This window comes from Trifolium pratense, linkage group LG1, assembly GCF_020283565.1.
Source record: "Trifolium pratense cultivar HEN17-A07 linkage group LG1, ARS_RC_1.1, whole genome shotgun sequence".
Classification (NCBI taxonomy): domain Eukaryota; kingdom Viridiplantae; phylum Streptophyta; class Magnoliopsida; order Fabales; family Fabaceae; genus Trifolium; species Trifolium pratense.
The window spans coordinates 23,644,261-23,666,555 of NC_060059.1; the positions used below are offsets into that span (position 1 = coordinate 23,644,261).

At 38.9% G+C, this 22,295-nt stretch overlaps 1 protein-coding gene across 5 annotated transcripts in view; it reads left to right on the forward strand.

Moving 5' to 3' along the window:
- Window positions 1-5,305: 5,305 nt before the first annotated feature.
- The window catches only part of LOC123910082 (phosphoribosylformylglycinamidine cyclo-ligase, chloroplastic/mitochondrial-like), a 37,368-nt gene continuing 20,378 nt past the window's right edge, over window positions 5,306-22,295 (forward strand). For 2 of the 5 annotated variants that reach the window (XR_006810128.1, XM_045961129.1), the window contains exons 1-2: window positions 5,306-5,477; window positions 6,461-6,562. The gene's annotated coding sequence lies outside the window, so the exon portion shown is untranslated. Of the gene's footprint in view, window positions 5,478-6,460; window positions 6,563-7,163; window positions 9,390-22,295 lie in introns of those variants that run through there. The other 3 variants (XR_006810127.1, XR_006810129.1, XR_006810126.1) reach the window with 3 other exon arrangements.

Here is a 22,295-nt window from a genome sequence, read left to right on the forward strand (position 1 = left end):
CTTAAGCTTCTTGAAGCGGGCATGATCTACCCTATCTCGGATAGTGCATGGGTTTCACCGGTGCATGTGGTTCCCAAGAAAGGGGGGATGACGGTGATCCGGAATGAGAAGAATGAATTAATACCATCAAGGACCGTCACGGGTTGGCGTATGTGTATTGACTACCGGCGCTTGAACTCGGCTACTAGGAAGGACCATTTTCCCTTACCTTTCATGGATCAAATGTTGGAGCGACTAGCGGGGCAAGAATTCTATTGTTTTCTAGATGGCTACTCTGGATATAACCAAATCACAGTGGATCCGGAGGATCAAGAAAAAACTGCCTTCACTTGCCCATTCGGGGTGTTTGCTTATCGACGGATGCCGTTTGTGTTGTGTAATGCACCGGCAACATTTCAAAGGTGCATGCTAGCTATCTTCTCCGACATGATAGAGGATACTATGGAAGTCTTCATGGATGACTTCTCCGTGTTCGGTAAGTCCTTTGACTCATGCTTAGCAAATTTAAATTCTGTTTTGAAAAGGTGTAAAAGCACTAATCTTGTTTTAAATTGGGAAAAATGCCACTTCATGGTGAAAGAAGGCATTGTCCTTGGTCACAAAATCTCTTCTAAAGGGATTGAAGTGGACCAAGCAAAAGTGGAGGTGATCAAAGATTTACCCCCTCCCTTGAATGTAAAAGGGGTAAGGAGCTTTTTGCGACACGCCGGGTTTTACCGGCGGTTCATTAAAGATTTTTCAAAAATAGCAAAACCCTTATCCTCTTTACTTGTCAAGGATGTGGCCTTTGAATTTGATATTGATTGTTTGGATGCTTTTAATTGTTTGAAAGAGAAGTTGGTGACCGCTCCCGTCATAGTCGCACCGCAATGAGATCTTCCCTTTGAAATGATGTGTGATGCGAGCGACTACGCCGTAGGAGCGGTCCTAGGCCAACATCATGGGAAACTTTTCCATGTGATATACTATGCTAGTAAGGTCCTCAATGAGAACCAAGTAAACTATACCACCACCGAGAAGGAATTACTAGCAATTGTATTCGCATTGGAAAAGTTTCGGTCTTATTTGATTGGTTCCAAAGTGATTGTTTTTTCAGACCACTCGGCACTTAAGTACTTGCTCAACAAGGGTGATTCAAAGCCACAGCTTTTGAGATGGATTCTACTCCTACAAGAGTTTGACTTAGAAATCAAAGACAAGAAGGGAGTGGAAAACGTAGTGGCGGATCATTTGTCTAGGTTGAATAATCCAAAGGTGACCACCAAAGAGATGACAATTGATGCGGAGTTCCCGGATGAGCAAATTCTGGCCGTATTCGAGATTCCATGGTTTGGTGACATGGCAAACTTCAAGGCAAGTGGGTTGGTACCGGAAGACTACACTTATCAACAAAAGAAGAAGTTTTTTGCGGATTCTCGGCATTACTTTTGGGATGACCCCTACCTTTTCAAAGTGGGTCATGATGGCTTGATTCGGCGGTGTGTGGCCGATGAAGAAATCTGAAGCATAATGTGGCATTGCCACAACTCACCATGTGGAGGTCATCATAGTGGGCCTAGAACGGCGGCAAAGATACTTCAAAGTGGTTTCTTTTGGCCCACATTGTTTCAAGATTGTGTAGAATTTGTGAAGGCGTGCAATGAATGTCAACGAACGGGGAATATCTCCAAGCGGGATGATATGCCTCAACAAGGTATGGTAGAAGTAGAACCCTTCGACTGTTGGGGAATTGATTTCATGGGACCTTTCCCTTCTTCACACTCAAATTTGCACATTCTAGTGTGTGTTGATTATGTCACGAAGTGGGTAGAGGCTATGGCTTGCCAAGCCAATGATGCTTCAACCGTAGTGAAATTTTTAAAGAAGAACATTTTCACTCGGTTTGGCGTCCCAAGAGTGCTCATAAGTGACGGTGGTAAGCATTTCATCAATAAACATCTCGAGAATTTGCTTTTGAAGTACAATGTGAAGCATAAAGTTGCTACCCCATATCACCCACAACTAGTAGGCAAGTTGAGGTCTCAAATCGACAACTCAAGCAAATTCTCGAAAAAACTGTTTCATCTTCAAGAAAGGATTGGTCTCTCAAGTTGGACGATGCTTTATGGGCCTATAGGACAGCTTTCAAAACTCATTTAGGCTTCTCACCTTATCAACTTGTGTATGGAAAAGCGTGTCATTTGCCGGTAGAACTCGAGCACAAAGCCTATTGGGCTGTCAAACAATTGAATTTGGATGCTCATCTTGCCGGACAAGCACGGTTACTAAAGCTTCATGAGTTGGAGGAGTGGAGAGAACGTGCATATGAAAATGCCGTTCTTTTCAAAGCAAGGACTAAGAGGTACCATGATGCGAAACTTGTGCCTAAATCGTTTCATAAAGGACAACAAGTGCTATTGTTCAACTCAGAGTTGCGGCTCTTTCCCGGTAAACTCATGTCCCGTTGGTCGGGACCGTTTGTTATCAAAGAGGTCTTTCCACACGGGGCTGTGGAAGTGTTCAAATCGAGGGAGGAAGACAAGAGCTTCAAAGTGAATGGTCAGAGATTGAAAGTCTATAAGGGAGGAGAGTTGGTTCGCCACAAGGTGGCCTCCCGTCTTGAAGACCCATGATCGCATTGTTCGTCAAGCTAGTGACGTTAAACAAGCGCGTGACCTTTGGGTCACGGACCGTCAAGCCTCGGGACGTTAAACAAGCGCTTCTTGGGAGGCAACCCAAGCTTTATTTTGCTAATAATCTGTGTTTTGTTATGTGTTGAAGTAGGTGCAGGTCAAGCAACGGATTAGAGTTGGAGATACACAAGAATGGAAAAAAATAGGGTGATGAAGCTGTGAGCTGCGCGCGGTGCAGACACTACTGCGCGCGGTGCAATTGAAGGAGCAAAAAGAGGATTGGCAATTCTGGTTCCTGCGTGCGGCGCAGGACCTACTGCGCGCGGCGCAATTCGAAATAGAAATCTTGCTGGAAATTCTGGAGTCTGCGTGCGGCGCAGTATGTTCTTAAAAAAAAAAACAAAAAAAAAAGGGGCTGCGTGCGGCGCAGGAGTCCTGTGTGCGGCGCAATTTGAAAAGAAAAAGTTGCCCAAGGATCTGGTTCCTGCGCGCGGCGCAGGTATGTCTGCGTGCGGCGCAGGAATGTGGGAAGACGTAAATTCAGTTTTGAAAACTGAACCTTCCTTCTCTATTCCCAATTCACTCCTTCCTTCTCACCCTTTCCCCTTCTCTACCGGAAATTTAACTTTCAATTTCATTAACCTCCATTATCAAACCTCTCATTCCCTCTTTCTCTTCACCAATCTCTCCCCAAAACCTTCAATCCTCTCAACCCCAACTCAAAGTTCATCTTCCCAACTTCAATTTCTATCAAGTCCTCTGTTTCCCAACAAATTCCTTGACCCATTTTTCACCAAACCCCTACTCAAAATCCAACATGTCTTCAAGAATTACTAGACTCCTTGGGAAGGGGAAGAAATCAGACAACACTGATCCACCACAACAACCCCCAAAGAAGAAAAAACTCTCTAAGGGTGTTGGCTCCCAATCGGGTCATGGAGGCTCTTCACATGCACCACCACCTGCTCCGGTATTCAACATCGGTAGTTCTGACACTCCTCGGCCTTCGTTGTTGCAACCATTCAGCGACAAGTTTTTCTGTGAAGAACGAATGGCAAGGTATGTAAAGATTCGCGAATTTGGTTTTAATCGGGAGAAGGCATTTGATTATGATCTGTTGAATGGGGTCCCTGAAATTCATGAGCATCTTATTGCTAGAAAGTGGGAGAAATTGAATCATATATGTCAAAAGAAAAAGGATAGTGGGAATGCTACTTTGGTTAGAGAGTTTTACGCTAATGCAAGTAAATCACTTGGGGCTGGAAGCAATTTTGTGGTATATGTGCGTGGAAATGAAGTGGATTACTCTCCTGAGGCTCTCAACTCATTTTTAGGAGTCGCAGGAGTACCTGAGGGTGCTTTTAAGATAGAGAAGAAGGCAGTGAAAGTGGCGGATGAACCGGGGAGGAGAGTAGTCCGAGACTTTGTTGCTCTACCCGGTACCCCATGTTATAAGGGTGCACCCACCACTCTTCCTACAAAGATACAATTGAGAAATTTCAAGCCGGTGGCTCGTGCGTGGGCTGAATTCTTTGTGAGAAATATTGTTTCAAGGTTCTAGTGGAAAGGGAAGAAGCTGATGAAGAAGAAGAGGAGATGGATCAATTCGAGAGAGGGGTTCATCCGGATCAACAACAAGTGCCGGAGGAACCATAGGCTTCAGCCATGCCGCGTTACACTAACTCCATTAATGAGCTGGCCTCCCTCCTTCACAATATTGAGCTCTCTCGGCGAGCGGGGTTGCCAAACATGTACTATGACACGCAATCGTTGCTCTACACGGAGGCTATGGATTACCGGGAGTCATTTCCACCGTCGGCATTTGCTTCTCTCTATCCCACTCAAGAGGCGTGGGACGCTCATTTGATGGACGAGAGGAATGTGTTAGATGCTCAGCAGATCATCCACACCAGTCGATGGAGGGAGGAGATTCAAGCCCGTGACGCGAGGTATATGGCTGAGCAGGCGGCTGCAGCAGAAATGGAAAGGGAGCTATTCTCGGAACGTGAATTCTTTGGTATGGATGGATTTGATCCCAACACAACCACATCCTTCACCGACTACATGAGCACCGACCCTCCAGCGGATTCTTGAGCTTGATGATTCGATCGCTACAGCTCTCTATCTCTCTTCTCCTACTACTCTTACTTGACTGCTTAGTTGTTAGTTCTTATGCTTTTAGTTTGTAATAATTTGTTTTGAATTGCTTGGATGACTTTACCTATAATTTGACTTGCGTGCTTGTACTATGGAATTTTATTTAGCTTGTGGACTAGCCCAAATGTTTGACATTATCTTTGCTTGACTTACTTTATCAATTGTCTCTTATATGCTTGGATGGAGATTTGTGATACTTGTAACGCCCCAAAATTTATTATTCGTTATTTAATTATTTTATTTCGCGAGGGCGTAATTTATAATTAAATTATTAAGCGGCGAATAATTAATTAGCGCGAGCGTAAGTTAGGAGCGTTTCGCGAGCGAATCGTGCAAGTGGGCTTGAGGCCCAATGAGCCAAGTGACAAAGAATAGGGCGGTTTGGTGAGTGGTCAAGTGGGAGAAGATATTCCCACAATTTCTTGTTGGATAAGTTTGTAAGAAAAAAGTCATGAGAACTTAAGCAAGTGGCTTGAACTAGAGTAGAACCTTTGAACCATAGTTAGTTGTTTATGATTTCTTTAAATAGAAGACTTTGGCATGCTTTTAGACTTAACACAAAAATCATAATTCTTTCCTCTCTTCCTTCCTTGTGGCCGGCCATCATCATCATCATTCCTAACCTTCACCAAACTTTCATTTCTTGTCCAAATCATTCCATTTTAGGCTTGTTGGAAACATATGATTGCAAGGATCATATTCTCTAAGGTAACTAGTTCCTTTCCTTCCTCTTAGTTGGCTTTAATTCATAAGAGTTTGTTGGATAATAATTTATGTTCATCAGAAGGTTATGTTCATAAATGGTTTTTGTTCCTTAGAAGTTGTTCATGGGAGGTTAACTAGCATGTTTAGGCTTAGTTATTTTGTGTTCCATGAGTTGTTAAGATTTTCATAGTTTAGGGTTTTGATGAAAATTTCTAATTGATCAAGAACATGGAAAATGGTTTTAGTTTTTGTGTTTAATGTATTGTTTTGAAGCTTTTATAGAAATGGATGTTTGGAAAATAGTTTTGTTTTGAAAAACAAGAAATTTGTTCTTGGTGTTCATAAGAAAAACCTTTGAGAATTTTGGTTTGTGTTTTGAAAAGTGTTTGTTTGTGCAAATAAATGATTTTGGGAACTAAGTGATCAAGGCCATGGTGTTTAAAATGAAAAATTGTGGAAGCTAGCCTTGTTTCCTTATTCTGGCCGAACTGGACAGGGGTATTTTCGTCCCTTTAAAATTGTTTTCGTATCCTAGAAACTTAACCATTTGATCCGTCTTTTCGAGACGAAGAGTTTGGCGTATGGCTCGTCTCGATTGGATGAGAATTGAATGAGTTATGACAATTTTAGTTTGAAAATTGTTTTGTCGAAAATTGTGTTTAAAAGAGTTAAACAATTGTGAACTATTGTGAAAACGTTTTAGTTACATACGCACGAAAAGTATTTTGTTATAAGTCGGACGAGAAAGGTTTTGGTTCGGACTTGTTTGTTTAAAAGGATTTTGGAAACTTATAGTTTGAGGTATAAGTTATGTTTTGTTTTGAAAAAAGAATTGGTGTGAATTTTTGATCAATTAGGGAAGTCTCGAAATCACTATCCGAGAATGTTGGAAAGTCCCCTAAACCCCTCTAGAGTATTGAGGATAGGTTTCGTTTCGATAGGTTATGTGAGGAATATTTTATTGATTGTTCGCTCACTATTTTTAGGGCGCGCGAATTGTAGAATTGCGCGAGTATCGTTTTGTTTAAGGGCGAGAGCGACGGATGTTGTTTGCATAGTGTAAGTTGGTTGTCGGAAGCTTGCACGAGGTAAGGGCATCACTTTATTTCTATCTTTTCACTGAATATATATTGTTGTGGAAATTACATATCATGTAAGTTGTTGCATTAGTATGGATAGGAGTATCGCATGCTCATGCGTTCATAGTTGTTTCAGTCGGTATTCGACCTGTAGTGGTTGTATCGCAGTTGTTCTATTCGGTATTCGACCTGTAGTGGTTGTACCGCAGTTGTTCTAGTCGGTATTCGACCTGTAGTGGTTGTACCGCAGTTGTTCTGAGTGGCTTCGCCTGGGGTTTGGTATTTGTCGTCTTGTTTGGGGTTAGAGGGTTATGAAACAGTGATGGTTGTCATACACTCATTCATTAGAGGTTGCATTAGGCTATGTGTTTTAAAGAGCTTTCTCAGTTGGTATTTGTGGTATTTGGTAATTGTATACTCTCTCGCACCGGTTATATATATATATATATATATATATATATATATATATATATATATATATATATATATATATATATATATATATATATATATATATATATATATATATATATATATATATATATATATATATATACCTATATTTTGTGGTGACCCTTAATTTTGAATACATGAACGGGTTATCCCCCAGACGATGGTTTCCCGTCTGAGATTGTGGGTCGTGAGGACGGCGAGGACTTCGTGGAGTATGCGGAAGATTAGATTGTAGCTTTTGTTAGGCTTAAGGTCTAATTCATTCGGATGACTGTATTTTATACTCAGACATGTAATCTTGTTTTGTAAAATTATTTAGGTACACACTTGCTTTTCGGAAGCCCTGTAATACAATATTCAGTATTGTATATTATATCTGTTTGTGTGATATAATGATTGAGCTACCTAAGAGCATTCACGCATGCTCCTTTTTATTTAGCGTGTTGTTTTAAAGAAAAAAAAATAATACCCCTTTTTCGGTTTTAAAAATCGAGGTGTTACAATACTTGTAGTGCAACATATTTTTGCACTTAAAGGAATTGATAGGCAAGCTACGGACCTTTCACGATCTTGTGCTGCTCAATAATCCGGCCATTAAGCCATGAGGAATTGAGCCAAACACCGTGATTCTTGACTATGTGAGTTCCACTTCACTTCTCTTCTCTAGAACTTGTTTGCATTCTTTTAGTTGGTTGAGAGCTATGACTTATGCACCGAGGCAAGTTGTTTGTTAACTTGAGCCTTGTAGCCTACCCTTGAATATTATTAACCGTTGCTAGCCCCTTTGAGCCTTATGAAAAGAAATGTATGGTGATGCTACTTATTTTTGAAAACCCACAAAATTTTTACAAAACAAAGAAAAAAAGATGATTTTCTTGAAGCTATCACCTAACTTGTGATTAGAGCACAATGCTCATCATTAAGTTTGGGGTTGCTCTTGGGATTTGCAACCTATGAAGTTTGGGGTGGGGTACTAGAGAACTAAAGAAAAAAAAAAGAGATTTTTGAGAAGTCCCTCATGAAAGAAATGAAATGGTAAAAAAAAAAAAAAAAGCTAATGAATAAAGAGAATGCAAACGGCATTAGACCATGATAAAGAAACTATGTGTTGAGGGACTTATTTGTGAAAACAAAAAGAGACAAAGAACATTGAGCATGGATTGACTTCACGCCTTGTGAAGTCATTTGCATGAGGAAAATGATATTTTGAAAAAAATGAAGTTCTCTAGTATGAAAGTGATGAATTTTGGGGGGGGGGGGGGAGCTATCCACTTTGTTTGACATAGGTGATGTTACAAGCTTCAAGTTTTTCTACCTACTTTCCCAAAACCATCCACCCTTCAATAACCTAGCCCCGTTACAACCCGAAAGTCCTCAAAAGGTGCAAAGTCGTTGCTCGTTGATCGATTATTAGAATTCTTACAAGCTTATGGTTGAAAGGGTTGTGAGAGTGTTGATAAGAGTGAATACCCTTAAACAGTTGAGAGAAGGTGAGCGTGTGAAGTGATTATTGAGTTGGTACAAGATTGTGAAAAAGTCTAGTAATTGCCTTGATTGAACTTGAGGTAAAGAAAAGTTGCATTGCCGGTGGATCATTGAACTGTCCAGGTATGTTCTTAGTCAATTGTGACTTAAGTATTGCAAGGATGCTGTCAAATGTTTGTGTTTGTGCATAGGTTAAACATAGTTCCTTGAGGACAAGCAACGATTCAAGTTTGGGGTTGTGATGACGCTTAGTCATTACAAGTCAATCCAAGCTAATTCAAGGCAAAAACTAGGAAATTATGTAAGATTTTGGTCTAAATCATGGAAAATCGCATGCCATGAAGGATGGAGTGCTGAACAAGAAAAGTAGTATATGCTTGGTTGTGGACCTGCGCGCGGCGCAGCTATAGCTGCGTCCGGCGCAATTATGCTACTTTAGCAGATGGTTTCTTGCTGCTCTCTGCGTCCGGCGCAGGAAGGCTGCGTCCGGCGCAGCAAGTATGGCGTCCGGCGCAGGAGGTGCTGCGTCCGGCGCAATTCAAGGAAATAGAAAGCAGTTTTGTGGCTGTTGGCTGCGTCCGGCGCAGCAGATCCTGCGCGCGGCGCAGTGGATCTGACAGGATGAAAACTTTAAATAGGAACCTGATCAGCTGGGAAAAAGGTTACGAAATTTGGTGTACTTTTGAAGAATTAAAGCTCAGATCCAAGGATTTACTCCAAGATTCCATTGAAGCTTGAAGTTCTATCCACCATGCTTGCATCTTCATTTTTCATGGCAGTTTCTAGATCAATGATGTGTAACTAAACTCCATGATTGGAGCTTGAGGGGAGTCCATTCCACCTCAATTGAACAATGTGAATATTTGTTTCTTTCTATATGAATTTGTATTGAGTTTCATTGATTGTTCTTGATGTTTAAAGCTTCATAGTATTTGACCAATGTTATGATGAATTGAATGATTAATTGTATCATGAGAATGGAAATTAGTCATGGATCTAAGAACAATTGAGCAATTAGTGGTGACTTTAGAGATATTGAACCATCGATTGTGAATTTAGGATTAAGAGTTCTTAAAACCTCACTAAATCACCAATTCACCTAAGAGATTAGAGATTAGTGATATAGTGAGAGGATTATGCATCAAGAAATTGAGCATAATCACTTTGTTAATCCAATTCTTGAAACAAATTACTTAATTCATAGATGATTGAACATGTTTACCAATTGAGTGTGTGAATGGATGATCCGAAAAGGTCCAATCGATTCTTTAACCTTCGAATTACCTCCAATTTCTACGATTGCTAAGTGTGTGATTGAAATTCTATGATCATTTTCCCCCAATTATGTTTCTTGTTTCTACACTAAGTAAACTCGATTGCGTTGTGGTTTAAGACAATCCTCGTGGACGATATTCGATTGTACTACTTGACGATTATTTCGTGCACTTGCGAAAAACCATCACATAATAAGAAATACTGAATATTATAGTTGATTAATATAATCAAACAATAAAAAAAAAAAAGGAGTTTGCTTGAAAAAACACTTACATTCTTGTCCCTCGTTACCATTTCCATTGAAAATGGTAATTTCTTGGAAGCAAGATATTTAACATACCATAGTCTCACAACCCAAACCATCAAGTTCCACCTCTCTTTTGAAGCATTTATCAAAACAACAAAATCATATGTTGGAGCCATTATAAATTGTAAATAAAGTTGATGCAAAAAAGAATTTATGTTTGTTTTAGTTTTGATGAATAGAAACTAACAATAGATAGACTACTTATAGGTGTAAAAGACTAGAATAAAAGGCAATATTTGATTACATGCATAAATAATATTCTTTTCATTACTATTATTTTTTTGTACATTAATAATATTTTGAATATCAACTTTTTATTGTTTATTTTGTTGCAATTTTTATAGGAGAAAGCTAACATGTGTCCTTAAGGCACATGCTAAGAAACTAAATATAGAAATATTCGCCTAAAAATCCGTGCATTCAATTTTGTAAAAGTCAAAATACTACTATTTTCAATGCAAATTTTTCACTTTTGAATTCATTAACATGTGCCATAGCTCACATGTTAGCAAGAATCATTCTTATAATATTGCTTACTCCCTCTGTCCCAAAATATAAGATGAGAAAAAGTTGATGTATTTAGTCCAAATTTTTAACCAAATACATCAACTTTCTTTGACCAATTTTTCCTTATATTTTGAGACGAAGAGAGTATAATTTTACGATATACAAAGTTGTTGGTCAACTTTTATACGCGGCCATATCTCTTCAATTACACATGTGAAATTCCTGGCACACAGTAAACAGGTGTTGAGCAAAGTGTATCAACACTCGTCTGTCACGCAATAGACAGGTGTTGAGCAAAGTGTGTCTACACTTGTCTGCACACAGAACACAAATAACAAAGACAGTAAAATAAATAACACAAGAGAGTTGTTAACCCAGTTCGGTGCAACGTCACCTACTCTGAGGGATACCAATCCAGGAATGAATCCACTATAATAGTATTAGTTCAAAGCCCTCAGCAAACGCCCCGTTTACGACTTCTCGCCTAATCACTACCTGTGCTAATTCTACATAGGAACTCCTAGATATGAGACCCCGTCTTAATTCCCTCAACCTTACAACTAGTAAGGATTTTAATAACAACTCTAACAAACCAATGGTGGAGACACCCTCCTATGAAACTAGGATTTACTCTTGCTTAAAAGCTTACGAGCAAATCGAACACAACTTAAGAACTAACTCCGTACTTCAAAGCTTAGGAGAAGTTCACAACTACAACTCAATAAACTCAGGTCCTAAGCTTGCATCAATGAGACACAAGAAAGGCTCACAATAAAAACTCTAAAACCCTAAGAACACACACTTTATAATAACACAGTTTTTGATGCGCAAAACCACACACTTGTCTTCGTATTTATAGGTGTGAAACATCTTGGGCTCCAAGTCAGAATTAGGTCTTCAAAACCTTGTGGCAGCAGCAAACATATTTTTGAATCAAATAATATATTTTCTAAAATTATATTCCTTTTAAAAATAGAACTAGGGTTCGGCTGCCTTCAGAAACAAATAGACCACGTGCGCCTTGTTGTATAAGTAACCACGAAATAATTCTCCAAGCAAATCTTCAAAAGATTGGATATAAAATAATAATGCAAGCTGGCGCGCAGTCAGACTACACAGGTGTTGTTCCAATGTGTACCTACATCTGTCTCAGCACCTGATGTATGCACATATGTCTCAACACTTGGCTGACAGATGTTTTTGCAAAATGTAGCCAACATACAAAAACCCAACAATCTCCCCCTTTGGCAAATTTTGGCTAAAACACTATTAGACCAATATATAGAGAGATATAGTATCACCTTTCCTTCGAGTCAACATGATCACACAACTAGGAAAGAAAGTAACACATAGTAAGACTACTTCCAAGATAGGTAAGTAGCATCAAAGGCATGCAACAGCAGAAATGAACACAACTAGCCTCATGGAACAACACAAGGAAGAAATAAACTCCCAAAGTGGATTCAAAGATAGGAGAAATAAACTCCTATTAGTTAGAGCACATCCATTCAACATAAGATCATCAGGGAAAAATAAATTCCCAAATTTATCTGAGAAAAATAAATTCTCAGTCACAGTGAATAGTGGATTCTCATAGTCCAGATGCCATCACACTTGGCATGGCAGTTGTCATCATACATATTCAGGTACTCATAGTCCAGATGCCATCACACTTGGCATGGCACTTGTCATCATACATATTCAGGCAATCAAGAGATACAATCATTCACACTCCCCCTGAATTCATGCATACTAAAAACAGACAGAGAAAGAATTTTCGACTCCCCCTCAACACATGCATAGTAACATAGTAGATCATCACAGACATAAGCTACCACTACTACTACTACTAGCATGCACCACAACTGCTCCCCTTAAACTTCTTACTCCCCCTGAGTACACGCATGCACTTACTCCTAGATGTCAGTACACTTGTCCACACATCATGCACAGAAAACACAACACACAGATCACTACTCCCCCTTTTTAGCCACAAATTTTGACAAACATCATGCATTCATAGCAACCACAGAGTAGCAGACAAAAACAGAAATCTCAGAGTGCGCATATCACAGACAATTAGGCACACACAAGTGCTAGAATATCCAGGGCATAGCCCACAAAAGTAACAAAAGAAAAACCAAAAGTACATCAGAGAATAAGAAAACATCAGGCAGAAGAACTTTCATCAGAGTCCTCCTCCATCTTCTCAGTTTCACCATCAGTGCCACTATCCTCGTCCTCCTCATGTCCATCTTGCTCATCCTCAGCCTGATCAGCCTCTTCCTCAGCCTTGAGAGCAGCTATGACAAGATCAATCTGGTGTTTCCTTTCTTCAAGGGATCTGCTAGTCTCAGTCAATTCAGCTATCATCTGCTTCTTAGTGAGAGTGCCAGCCATTTGCTGAGCAGATGTACCTACACCAGCATCTACATGTGTCCCAGACAGTAACTTTTTACTAACAGTCAGCTCACTTGATCTTCTACAGGCACCATCAGCATCCACAAGAATATTTGGATGTTGGTCAAGTATAATACCACACAACAGGGTTGGAAATGCTATGGGCAGTTGCAGAGCAAAAGAAACAGCATGTTCCAAGGTAGCATCAAAAAAGTAAGCACCATAATCAAACCTGGCCTTTGTTCCAACAGCATAGATGAACCTACCCAATTCTTTGGCTACATTACTGGAATGAGTGGTAGGAACCCAATTAACAACAACAATCTTATTCAGAATTGCATATAAAGGAGATAGTTGAGATGCAGAAAGTTTAATTTGACTAGGCCATTGCTTCAGCCTATTCCCAGTGATTGTTCTACAGATTTCATTATCTGTGACTTCCAGCTCAGCTACTTCCTCATCACTCCTTCCCAAGTATTTGTTGATTATAGAGGGAGAGAAATGAACACACCTGCCTCTCACAAAAACCAGCCTGTCATAACAGTTGCCTAGATCAGACACTGTTTTCATCGAACCTGCATGTTTAATAACATCAGCAACATTTTTGCACTTAAAAACATTTTCCTTAAGATTCCTTTCAAGAGCCAATCTTCTGTGGTACACATACTTCCACCTTGCTGACCCATTTTCCAGATGAAAATAGATATTATCCAGAGGAGCATAAGGAACAGTCACATGTACCTTCCTTCCTTTCACACTTCTTCTAGATGTGCCACCAGATGTAGCTACACTTGTCTCCCTTTCAAAATCTGATTCACTAGAAGGGGCTTCTTTTCTTTTTAAATTCTTCTTTTTCACCTCAGAAGTTGGAATCACTTTGCTCTTGGTTCTAGGGGGTCCAGTCACAACCTTCTTTCCAGTCATTTTAGCAGACTTGTCTGGTTTAGACTTATGTACAGGTGTACTAGCAATTACCTCACTCTTACCAGCTCTGCTTCTTGTTCTTCCTGCAACACCAGTACTAGGTGCATTTTTTAGTGACCTGTCACCAGCCACTAAGTCATCCACAACAACCACTTCAGGACCTTTATTTTCATCCTTTTCAGCAGAAGCAATTTTCATACTCTCATCAGATTCAGAGTGTCCCACAATATTAGCACCAGAGTTACCAATAGTCATTCCAGGGGTATCCGGAAAATTCTTACCCACCACAGTATCAGGTGCCCCAAATGTAGCAACATTGGGCACAACACCAGTCTCAAGTCCCATAGGTGTAACCACATTTGGCACCACACCGGTCTCAAGAACAGTTTCACCCTGTTTATTCTCTCGGGCCAAAGATGTGTCAACATCTTGCACAACATCAGTCTCAAGAACAGTTTCCTTGAGCGAATCAATCACATAGTTAATCATGACTTTAACATTAACATATGCAGAAGAGTTCATATCACATTTCCCTTTATTAGCGTGCACCATATGTGAGAGGGGGGAGAAAATAATTGTTGCACGCTCCCCATGCAGTAACTGCTATTGATCTTCAAATAGGCAAACTCCCAATTTGCCCCTTAATTTTGCAGATTGAGCTTCTTCTTTCATATTCTTGGGTTTAAGTTTTGACACAAAACAAGAATTGGAAATTACATGTGTAGATCTTCTTATGGTAACTCTTTGGTCAGGATTTCTAATAAAGATTTCCTTTGAGTGGTTCTTCTGAACTCTGATTGGTGGACATTTGTTTGTTGGGACATTATCTAGTTCATAATTAAATACTTCAGAGATAGATACATCTAGCTGCTGGTCAGATGTTGCCGTAATAGTCTCTACATCTGTCACCTTATCAATTGCTGAGTCATCTATCATCACATTTATTGACTCCATCATAACATTTGTTTTTAAACAAGTAGAAGAATAAGTTGTTTTTATAGGAACCCACAAGTAACAGTTATCTTGGGACCTTACACCTCTCATCAACACTTCATCTTTATCATTAGTAACCAAACACTCAGATTTAGAGAAATTTACTTTCATACCTTGATCACATAACTGACTGATGCTGATCAGATTAGCAGACAATCCTTTCACAAGAAGAACATTGTCAAGTTTAGGTAGCTCATTGTCAATTAGCTTTCCTATACCTTTAATTTCTCCTTTTGCTCCGTCTCCAAAAGTCACAAAATTGGTTGCATAAGACTCTACATCTGTCAAATACCTTTCAATTCCAGTCATGTGTCTGGAACAACCACTATCAAAATACCAATCTTCTCTTGATGAGAATCTAAGAGAAGTATGAGCAATTAAACTTACCTCATTAATTTCAGTATCATCACCTTTGATGCAAGCTGTATCATTCTTCAGCTCTTCATTCTTTTGTTTCCACTCCTTCTTTGTATTAGTTATTGGAGGGTCAGGTTTATTTTGAATAGTTTCATTTGGGTACCCATACAACTTATAGCAGAAAGGCCTTATGTGCCCCTTTCTTCCACAGTAATGACATCTCCAGGAGCGGTATTTACTTTTATGCCTTGGTATAAATCTAGGATTCTGCTTTCTTTAACGATGTGCAGACATATGTGGTAACATCTGTCTCTGTCCTTTCACAGTTTCTGCAGACAGGTGTGGTGACACTATGCCATACATTGTGGGAAATGTTTGTCTAAGTGGTATGTATTTAGTGTCTTGGTTGTAATCCTTTGGTTTATTATCATGCTGATAATTATAGCCAATAGCTGCTTTTGCTTTGCCGGGAGAGGCTTGATTTTCCAGTATCTCATCCAACAATTCAGTTCCTTTATTTAACATTACTACATGTTTCTTCAGATTGTTAAGGTGAGAGTTTAGTTCGGTTACCTCTTTATTGAGCTCAGAGATTTTTGATAGATTATCATATCTCTCAGCCTGCAGTTAAGCAATAGTCTTCTTTTGCTTTTCTAGTGTTCTGCACACTTCTTCACTTTTGAGACAAAGCTCCTTGTAAGACTCAACAAGTTCATCAAAGGTTAGCTCCTCATCACATGACTCAGTGTCAGATGTGCATACACCTGTCAAAGCATTAATATGCTTTGCACTTTCTACCTCTCCTTCAGAGTCATCCTCATCAGACCAAGAAACAGTTAGCCCTTTCTTTTGTTTCTTTAAGTATGTTGCATATTCAGTCCTGATGTGACCAAATCCTTCACATTCATGACACTATACACCTTCATTTTGATTGAATTTCTCATATGTCCTAGGCTTTCTTTGGTTACTAAAATTTCTGTTGTTGTTGCGACTAGTGTCAGCTACACTTGTCCTTGGACGTTTGTCCATCCTTCTCAGTACCTCATTAAATTGCTTTCCTAGGATCACAATAGCATCAGAGATGTTATCCTCAGAGTCCATCTCATCCTGTTGTTCTTCATCTTCAGCATTAGAGACAAAAGCTATGCTCTTATTCTTCTTTTTTGTTCTTTCATTTACAGCCACTTCGTATGTCTGCAAGGATCCAACCAACTCATCCAGCTTCATATCAGAGATATCTTTAGCCTCTTCTATAGCAGTAACTTTCATATCAAATTTTTTAGGGAAAGACCTAAGCATTTTTCTTACTAGTTTCTCTTCAGATATCTTCTCTCCTAAGGCATCAAATTGATTGTCATAGTCAAGTATAGTCATGTGAAACTCATGAATACTTGAAGGTGTGAAAACACAAGAAGGGGGGGGGTTGAATTGTGTTTTAGCCAAGTTAAAACTTTTTCAAGTTCTTAACTCAACTACGTTAGCAGCGGATAAATAACACAAATAATAACAAGATAGAGAGAGAGAGATCACACAAGCAAATTATACTGGTTCCTCTCACAAAACGAGAGTAGTCCAGTCCCCTTGCACTTCCAAGGGATTTCACTATAATCACACAAGATTACACCTGCTCAAGCACACAAGCAAGAGACTTCTCAAAAATGCTCAAGCACACAAGCTCAAGACTTCACACTTAAGCACACAAGCTTAAGTTTCACACTTAAGCACACAAGCTTAAGTTTCCTCAAGTAATAGTAAAGTATATGAAGATATACAAATGCTCTTAGAAGAACCTAAAGAGAGCAAATACAAAGATTACAAAGTATTTGACTAAAGTGCAAAAACACTTGATAATAGGTTCAGAGCTTGTATACACAGAATTCAGAGTTTGTTCAGCGCACGTTCAATCCTTGATAATAATTGTTGTCTTTTTGCAGCTGATCCTTCTAGTATATATATATACCACTAGAAAAGAGTCGTTGCAAAAAAGAACCGTTGGAGTTGATAATCTTTTGTCTTCAAGCAGTCTGTCTTGATGCAGTTAGTTTGTATCTAAACTGAGTAAGAGTTTCAGATACTTTGACTACTGCAGAGTGGACTTTCCTTATTCAGCTAACAAGTCTGAAGACCCACGTTCTCAAGTGAGGATAGACAAAAACGAGAGTAGCTGAACTGATCAGGCTTGAAAGGTCCTTTTCTTCATTGGTAGAAGAGTTGACTTGCAAAGGGAATCTTCACAGATATCAAAGAGATCTTCAGAGGTTGATGAGGCTTTAGTCACTCAAGAAGTTCTGAAGACTTCATCATCTGAAGGTTGTAACTTCTGAAGTCCAACATCTTCTGAGCGCTTGTGAACTTCTGAATTCACATCCTCTGAGCTTCACTCAGAGCTTATCTGATGCTTATATCTGCGCACTTAAAATAAATTTTTAGTCCTTCCAATTGTTTATTAATACTTTGTTATCATCAAAACCTTAATAGATTTAGGGGCAAACATTTTTAAATCAATTTTGTTCCAACAATCTCCCCCTTTTTGATGATGACAAACATAAGTATTAATTGACAATTGTTGTTAAATTAACTTATCATGTTTCTCTTAGGTTTGTGAGGTTTGCAAGCTCCCCCTAAGATTGATACTCCTTAAAGCCAGAGCTTTAAGTTTTATCCATGATATTTTAATTTAGTATAAGATTAAGATAATTTGAAATAAAACAAATTTCATATCTTTCTTTAGAGTGAGAGGTTTGCAAGCTCTCCCCCTGAGTCTCATAAGGCTAAGTTAAAATTGCACTCTTAACTTATCCTTACTTATGAAATTTATTTCAGTTTCAACTAACTTAGTCTCCGTATTGAAATACGTAAAACAGCTTAAAAGTAACAACTTTTAACGAATAAAAGCGAAATAAAAGGCGTGGTTTCAGTTTTGAAACTTATCAGTTATCAATTAATGCGTAAACCTACTCCCCCTTTTGTCATTATCAAAAAGTAAAAAAATTTATAAAACCAAGACAGTCAAAGAAAAAGAGTGGTTGTTACAAAGGTGAATTAAGTTCAAAAAAAAAAAAAAAAAAAAAAAAAAAAAAAACAACGCGTTCAAAGGTTTATAAAAGGTGAACGAGTTAACATGCCTTCTTCACGTAAAAACAAGAATAAACGAGTAAATCAAGAGAGATTAGGAAGAATGAGAAGGTTTAGTTCACGCATTGCAGAGTTTCGTAGAAAGAAAGAAGAAGAAAAACGCGAAAAAGATGAGAAAGATAAAGAAGACAACAAGAAACCACAAGATGCTGAGATAATAATCATCTCATCAGATTCTGAAGCTGAAGAGAATGAAGATGATGCTAACTATGTTGAGTTCTTGGCTGGCTATGTTCCAGAAGAAGAACAAGAAGAAGAAGAAGAAGAACAAAACCCAGATCCCATAGAAATTTCATCAGAGGATGCTGAGGAGAAATCTGAGATTTCTTCTGAGTATTATCCATCTGATTATGATTAGGTTGTCTTTTTCTTTTTCTTTTTACCAATGTACTCAACATGGTTAGATCATTAATAAAAATTTTAGTTTAAAAGCATCTTGTGTTCTTATGTTCTTATTTATCTAAGAAAGTTTAGTATAAAAGGAAAATATAAAAACAAAACAACTTGAAATATATAAACCAGACAAATAAAATTGTTCAGAAGATAACAAGAAAACAAACAGCTTAAAAAACACGTGCATAGAATCCTAGGGTTTCTTAAGGAAAGCTAAGAGTTGGTCAAATTTGTCATTCAGCGATCCCACATTTGATACTAGACCATCCACTTTGGATTCCAGGTTGAGGTGAGCTGTCCTTTGCCTTTCCAAACCTTCTTGTTGCTCCCTCAGAGCTTCTTGAAAGATCTGCAACTGATTAACCACCACAGGAGCTTGATCTTCAATCAAAGGAGCTTGTTCTTCAACCAAAGGTGCCTTGCCTTTATCAGAGGGTTCACCTTCCTCTGGATACTCAATCATCAGGACATCATCTTGGTTCAGTACATTCAGCACATCCTCTTCTGTGGCATCCTCATGATGTAGCTCATTTGCCAACTGGGCAACCCTAGCAGCAGCTTCTTCCAGACGTTCCTTCTCAACCCTGTGAGCTTCAAGACTCTGAAATAGCTTGGAATCAACCCAGCAGACCTTGAAGGCAGATAAACATTGTTCAGCAGCAGCAAGGGCTTCAAGCTTAGCATGCTCAGATTCTTCATGATTGAAAAACGTTAACCTTTTCAACTCAGCCCTAGCCAAACTGACCTTCATGAAGCTTATAACATCCAGATCTCTTCTTCCAACGACAGCCTTAATCTCTTCAGCAGCATCATCCAAAGCATTGCAAATCCTTGCCTTAATGCTTGACACTTCTAGGTCCACATCAGAAGGACATACTAAAAACCTGTCCTTTAACAGAGATAATCTAACCAAGTCATCATGAAACTGAGTGGATAGATTACTAAAAGGGTTAGATGATGAGGGTGAAGGATTGGGAATGGTAGAGAGGTTTGGTGTTTCAGTAGCAGGGTTGTCAATAATGACAACTTCTGCCTCTGAAGGCTTGGGGGCACAAGTATGAATAAGCTCAGGAGAAGCATGTTCAGCACTTGGGTTAGGATAGGGTTCAGGAGTTGATTCAGATGATGAGATATCAGAGGTTGATTCAGGATAAATGTGTTCAGGAGATGGTTCAGGAGATTTATGTGGAGAGATTTGTTTGGTGGGAGAGGTTTGTTCAGCAGTTGGAATATCTGGTTGAGGTTCAGATGGTGGAATGTCAGATGACAGTTGTTGTGGTTGAGGTTGAGGTAAAGGTGATTTTGGTTTAGGAGGTGAGCTAGATTTGTGGGTTTCATGAGAAAGAGGTTGATTATTAAGAGGGTCAGGGCTGAGGTGTTTTTCTAGTTCAGAAAGTGGGTTATCGGAAGGTGAAATGATTGTGGGTTCAGGAAGTATAGTCCTAAGTGGTTTTGTATAACCTATTCCAATTTCAGCTTCATTAAAGATGAACTTAGTAGATTTACCTTTAGGATCAGGAACATGTTTCTGATGCATCCTAGTATTCAGAGTTTCTTCATCAGACTCAGTTTCTGAATCAGACTGAGATTCAGAGGAGTCACTATCTTCACTTTCTTCTTCATCATCAACAACAATAGGCTTCTTTGATGAAGTTGCAGCACCTTTTCCAATCAAAGCTTCATGTTTCCTCTTTGTTCTTTGCTCAGCAGCAGCTTCTTCTACCTTAACCTTCTTCTGAGCCAGAAGATCTGGTTTATCTTGTTCAGCTTTCCTCTTTGGTTTCCTCTTAGGATTATACATGTTTACAGGAGCTGGAGGGACCATACTCCTATCAACAGTATAACCTTCTTTTCTCAGAACTTCCAGATAGTCTTGGATGATGTGCTCAACATCCATTTCAGAGATTACTGGATATCCATCCACATACAGACGATCTTCAAGGCTGGCTGTAAACTCTTGTGGAGGTGGAACCACTTTTGATGAGATGAGACGCATCTTGGTGAGAAAGCTAGCATTCAGAATCTCAGGAGTGAATTTCTTTTCCACAAGTTCTGGATGGAACTTCTTCAGATTCTCAACAACATGACCTTGATATAGAAGGTCTGAGAGTAATCTTGGATAGGCTATAGCTGTCTTCCTCTGAGATTTGCTTAAGAAGATTGCCTCACAGATCCTCTCAAAGAAGTATTCTCCCAGATTCACTTTCATTTCTTTCAGAAGAAAGTAGATCAGATGACGATGAGTCCAGGAGATTGTATCAGTACCACCCACTCTTGGACTGATAGCAGCTAGTATGATCTTGAATAGCACTCTGCAGACGTCAGTCAAACCCTTGACTTTACCCTTCAGTTTCAAATCTGTACACATCAGAGCCAGAAGATCATCTCTGTACCTTGTGTCCTTCTCAAAAACATCCAACTCTATCCCAGAGTTATCTAGACCAAGCAACGCATTGAAATGAATAGGTGAGAAAGCTAGGTTCATACCACAGATGTTTGACCTAATCTGTTTTCCAGTGTATTCCAATAAACCCATTTCTTTCCTAGATTTACCTTTTAAACTAGGATTCCTCTCAATAGCTGCAAGCTCTTCCTTCTTAGCTTCATGCTTATCAAACACCTTTGCTTTCATCCAGAATTTCTTCAAGAGATCTGGGTAAATAGGACCATTTAACATGTTGAAGTACTTATCCCATCCTTGAGCGGAGAAGTAATGTTTTACATCGAACCCATTTGCCTTTAAACTGTCAAAGTCGATCATCTTTTCAGAAAGAAATATGAGCTCAGATTCTGGAAACTCCATCTCGTTCCCAACGATTTGAAGATTTTTGAACATAAACGGTGGAATCTTTGTTGACGAAGAAGATGAAGATCCGGCCATTGTTGGAGGTTAGGGTAGGGTTTGGAAACTAATGAGAGAGAAAGAAAGTTTGCTGAAGGTTTAGAGAGAAAATGAAAGTGTAGGTTGTGAGAGTGAGAAGTGTGCAAGTGTATTGTGGAAGTTTTATTTAAATGCACACAGTTAACACGAAAATAGCAAATTTGGGAAGTTACGCTAATTGACAGAAAGTTGAATATCAAAAGTCATCATTAACCACCCACTACCTGACACACGTAGACCACGTGCAGAAAATTACTCGGTAACTGCTATTTTAATGGACAACTGTTTAGTATCAAATACCAAGCGTTTTCCATTTAAATAGTTCAGAGCCTCTGAGATATTTAAAATTCTCTATCAGAGTTAAGTACTTCAGAGCTTGTGTTTCAGATGTTCTGAATCATAAGTTCTGATATACATAACCTCTTACACTTTAATAGCCAAAAAAAATTTCATTCAGAGATTGAAAACATGTTCAGATGTTTCTTTATAAAATCAAATCTTTCAACAGGTAAGGCTTTAGTAAATATGTCAGCCCATTGATTTTCAGTATCAACAAACTTAATATCTATAATGCCTCTCTGAACATAATCTCTGATAAAATGATGTTTAATTTCAATGTGTTTGGCTCTAGA